The sequence below is a fragment of the Malania oleifera genome, chromosome 5 (assembly GCF_029873635.1).
Source record: "Malania oleifera isolate guangnan ecotype guangnan chromosome 5, ASM2987363v1, whole genome shotgun sequence".
NCBI lineage: Eukaryota > Viridiplantae > Streptophyta > Magnoliopsida > Santalales > Ximeniaceae > Malania > Malania oleifera.
In genome coordinates, this window is record NC_080421.1 from 103,246,300 (window position 1) to 103,252,299 (window position 6,000).

Genomic DNA, 6,000 nt, shown 5'->3' on the forward strand with positions numbered 1-6,000 from the left:
AAAATAATAATTCAATTGTAGAAAATTTTAATTAATTTAACACTAGTTGCTGCAAAAATTAAATTACAAATTTATTATATAGTTTTAAAGTATTAGTTGTATTAGCAATGGTCAATTTCAAATTATTAATCAATGTATTAAGCTACAAATTTATTGAGTATTTTTAAAATTTTAAAATCAACAATTCAACGCTTAAGATTTTGAGACTTACAGTAATACATAGAATGATATTTTAAATTATTTTTATTTATGATTAATTTTTAAATCATACCTCTCACATCGTGTACACACATAAATATATGAATGTATGTATGAATGTATATGCACTATTAGTTTATTTTACTTTTTAGTCAAGTAATAGTTTTTCTCTTATGTTAAAAATGTTTTTAAATAAAATTTAAAATATAATTTTATTTAATTTTGACAGAATTTAGTTCCTTTCGGCCATATTTTTTCATATTTTTTTAAAAATAAAGATATTATTAATTGCAAATAATTTACATTATTTTTACTTTTATATAAAATATAAAAATTTATATATTGATTGGTGGATAGTATAATTATCTTATTATATACATGTAATATATTATGGGATCATTGCAGAAATGATTTTCAGAAAAAAGTGTTGATAATTAGCGCTGAATATTATAAATGATGTTTGATTATATTTAAAAAAAAGAAGTGGTATTTGAATACTTATTTTTATTATATAATACTATATGATTACAACTACTAATATATTTAATTAAAACATTGTATTAATAATAAGTTTAATTATTAATAATTAAATTTAAATATTTTTGTTAAAATTATTATTTTTAAATAATAATAATCTTGTTATGATTATCACATTAACTTATGTTAAAAATAGTATCAATAACTAAATTAAAAAAGATTATTTTGCTTAATGCTAATTAAATTTATAGATGGTTTTTTAATTCATTCTAGAATTTAATTAATAGGTTATAATGCATAGTAAAATAATATATGATAATAAGTATGTTAATTGTTATTTTTAATTAACATTTAAATATTTTTATTAAGTAAAATAGCATAATAGTATTTTATGATCAACAATAATCTTGTTTTTAACTTATATTTCTAACATATGATTATCATATTAATTTTTGTTAAAATAATAATATTAATTAAATTAATATTTTTAATTTTAATATTAATTCAAATTAATAGATGACTCTTCTTTTTCATTTCAGAATTGAGTTATGTTTCATTAATAATTAATATATTACAATACATAATAAAATAATATATAATTATTTCTAATATATTTTTTTCTTAAATTATAAAATAATAGCTAAATTTTATTTTTTTATAAAATTAATCCCATCTATAACTAAAAAGTTATCTTAAATAATTAAAAAAAAAAAAAAAAAAACTTTTCACAATAGGTTTGTTGTAGTGCCAAATATGTACAGGGCAAAGTATTTGCTTTTTCTTATCCTTATCCTCTTTTTGTGGGACAACACAAAAATGGACAAAAGGAAACTTAGGAGGGTCTGCCACTTCCCTCTTGTCCAATTGGCATTGTAGGCAAAATGCAAACCCTCTGCCCTTTCAAAGTTTTATCTCAATTATATCACAAGGTCATGAACCCATCTCCCTCACTTTTAATTATGAGAGAGAGACACCTCAACAACCTTATCCAGAGAGAGAGAGAGAGAGAGAGAGAGAGAGAGAGAGAGAGAGTTGAGATTGCCCAAATGGCATGGCCAGTGGAGTGCCAATAATGGAAACATCTGATTGGAACATCCAGTGATTGGAGACCATGAAGTTATAATTACCTTTCTTGTGCAAATCTATAGTACTAGTGGTGGTGTGCCATTTTGTTTTTAGCAGAAACGTTGCAGAAACGTTTTGGCCATGTTTCCCTCACTTGGAGTGGAAAATTTTTGTGTGTGATTCTAATTTGTAGATTGTGTTTTGTATATATTTATGTGTATGTTTAACTAATACCGCGTTTAAGTTTTTTGATCGATAAATAAAAAAAATAAAAAAACTTTGTCTTCCTATATGAAACGAAATTGTGTGCATGAATCACGTTCATAAATGGTATTCCGCATGATTGAAAACTATGCAATGGTGTGAGTGGAATTTTTTTTAAAAAAATCAAAATGATTTCAAAAGGAATACATCAGTCTAATTAGAACGTTTCATATATTGCGAAAGGGTCTAATAAGTAAATTTAATGATGAATTTAAAATTATTGTATGTGATCAATAAACTAATTCAAGTGAATTGATCTAATAAAGGCAGATGAAATTTCACTCAGTGTTCTAAATAAAATGTGTTATATATTACTAAAGGGTCTCACAAGTAAATTTAACGAAAAATTAAAATTCTTGTATATCAATAAATTAATTCAAGTGAATTTTGATAGGAGCATATGAAAATTTACCAAATGTGCTAGGCTTCATTTAAGATGACATTGCAAAGACAAAAAAATTATTGTTGTGTACCATCATTTGGTGCCTTAAATAATATCATAATGACCAAAAAAATATTGTGATTTGTCACATAAGCCTTGTATGCATTCATATATATGATATATCCTATTTATCTCTAAGAAATTTAAAAGAAAAAAAAATGAAAGAAGGGTAGGGATAATTTTGAAAAAAAAAAAAAAAAAAATCTTTGAAGAGAGTTGGGTATATGTCATCTGATAAAGTCAAAATAAAGTAAGACTCTTCTCACATGTCTTATAAATAGAGATGCCCTCAAGACTTTAGAAGAAAATTTGAGAAGTTGTAAAGTGTTGTTGAATTCATGCCTTAAAAAAACTTTCTTGATTTTATTCAGTAACCTAAAGTCAAGTTGTCTACCATAGCTCAAAATCTAGTCAATGAGATAGTTTTGCTTCTTGATTGAAAACCCATGTCCATTGTAATGATCAAACTCTGCATTCATTGCTTCTTGATTAAAAACCCATGTCCATTGTAATGATCAAACTCTGCATTCATTATGAATCCAACCAATTGCTCATAATGATCATTGATATAGCCTAAAATCGATCCCAACATTAAATTCGACATTAACTTATGTTAGACTAAAAAGTGAAAAGATACTAAGGGATTAATAGAAAGAATAACTTCCATTAATTAAATCAAGGGATTAGCACATCAATCTTTACTCCCTAGTAACATATCTATAACTAAAATGTAACTCTTACAATCCAAATAAATATTCATTAGTAGGGAAATCAATAAGGTGGTATCCCAAATGCATATAAAAAGGACCTCCTAATCAAGGAAGGTAAGACGTCTCATCTCATTCTTACTTATTTTTTTTACAGTTGTGATCATATAATCCTTTCAAATTCCTTGACTTAGGTATCAGAGTGATCTCCTGAAGTATGCCTTGAGCCCTTTAGGTTGTTTTTCTCTTATTTTTGATAAGTGATCGAAGTCAAAATTGATCAAAATTCTTGTAAACAAATTTTTGTAGCAATAGTTGGCGCCATCTGTGGGAACCTTGAAAGGATTTCTTTCTAAAACTCAATCATGGCCGCATAACGCAATTTCAAGTTTGAACAGGTTGTTGAGGATCAATCACTCCAGTTGATTCACTCCCCTTCACTAGATAGATCACCACAAATTGTACCTTTAGACTATTCTAACCTTCCAAAGGAGAGTAAAAGACATGTTTATCATGATCTTACAGTAGGAAAAAGATCCTACAGAACATGGCATGGAGGCTATTTAAGTAGAAACAACATCTACAGCCAAAACGGTGGTACCACATGAAGCTACCTTGGAAAATTTAGATAAAACAAAGAAATTAGAAGTAGCCAATAGTACGAGCATTAATGAGCAATAGTCATAGAAATTTGAAGAAAAACTCAAGAAAATTGATCAACTGGAAAAGTTGGTAAAAGAGGTTGGCAGCCAACCCTGAATAGGGGAAGCTTCAGTTGATCTTTTGATCCCCCCATCACCTAGGAAATTATGGAGATTCCTCTATAATTAAATTCAAGATGCCCAACATAAAAGGACATGATGGGTCATCAGATTCCCAAGACCACCTCAACACCTTCAAAGATATTGATGCAATTGTAAGGTGCACATAATGCCATTATGTGCCCGACATTTATAGCAACTCTAAAGGGGAATGCTAGAGCATAGTACCAAACATTGATGCTTTGGAGTTAGATTACTGCCTTGACAATGACTTTGCAACCTTGTGAATTCATAAATTTCATAGGAAAGAAACTCCTAACCAAAATGGGAGAGATAATGATGCGAGCCTAGAAATATATCAACCTGGAGAAGGTTATCACCACAAAATGAAGTAGATCAAAATTGAAGAGAAATCATATTGAGACGTTGAAAAAATCATCGAAGGAGGAGTAAGGAGACATGCCTCTAGTAAAAACTTCCCATCCAATTATGGAGAATAAGAAAAGGGGAGAGGGGCTATTTATAGGAGAAAAAGAGATAGCATGAACCACAAGGCTTTGTGAGATGCGAATCATGCCAGAGAAATCTACCCAAAAAATGACAACTATTCAATAAAAAATTGGCCCATCTGATGAGCGGTAAGATCCAATATGTTCATCTGATGAACACTGCTCATGAAGCAACAAAAATGGATACTGCTAAGCAATAAATTAACCCATTTTATGATCACTACTCATGAGACTAAAAAATGTCCATATGATGAGCATTGCTTATGAGGCAACAAGAGATGAGTACTGCTAAAAAAAAAATTAGCTTATCTGATGAGTATTGTTCATGAGACCCAAAAATATCTATCTAATAAGCACCACTTATGAGACAACAAGAAATGAGCACTGTTTGGCAAAGTATAAGCCTATTTGATGAACATCGCTCATAAGGCAACACGAAACGAACATTGCTCGCCAAAGTATTGACCCATCTTATGAACACCACTCAAGAGATTCAAAAATGTCTATCTGATGATTTAATTCATGTTAATAAAAAGGACTTATAGTAAATGTAATATACTTTTGAACGGAAAAGGTAACTCTAAGACTCGAGAGTAAGGAGATAGTTGATATAACTTAAAAGGGATCCCAACATTAAACTTGACATTAACTTATGTAAGACTAGAAAATGAAAATACATAAAGGGAACAATAGAAATAAGGTAACATCCATTAATTAAAGTAAGAAGTTAGCACACCAATCTTTGCTTTGTAGAAATATATCCGTGACAAAAGTGTAACCCTCACAATTCAAATAAATACCTATTAGTAGGGAAGTCAATAAGGAGGTATCCTGAATGCTTATAAAAAAGACCCTCTAAGGAAGGTAATACACCTCCTCTCATTTTTACTCACTTCTTTACTATTGTGTGTTGTGCCAGGCACCCCACTTGTGTCAAACACTAATACTATAACTATTGCTATTGAATATATAAGAAATTAAGTAATGCAGGAACTAATAATAAAGCAATAAAAAGAACAAGACAAGAAATTTACGAGGTTCGGTATAGAATTACCTACGTCCTCGAGCGCCGATGATCAATCCACTACTTCTTGACAAAGTACAACTTTGAGGTGTGTTTTACAAATGAAGAGTTGAGCTCTTTATATAACTTCAACGTCAAGTCTAAAAAACACTTCTCTCAAATGTGGGACAAATAATATAAAAAATTCAAAACAACCTTTTATACTAATGTGGGAGTATTTTACCAATGTGAGACAAAAAACAACAAATCTCCACCTTGACGATAAATTCAACAAATTTTTCAATCACCAACATTTTCTGGAGTTCCACATCATCGGCACCTTCCAAAAATATTCAGATTTGCAGGATATTGATAAAGTCCAAACAATGTTTGAACTTGATTGTTGTCACAATCTTGGTCAACATATCAGCGGGATTTTCAGTTTTAGCAATCTTCTGAAGAAGTATCTTGCCTCCATCAATAATATCCCGCATAAAATGAAACCGAACGTCGATATGCTTCGTTCATGCATGGTAGACTTGGTTCTTTGCCAAATGAATAGCACTTTGGCTAT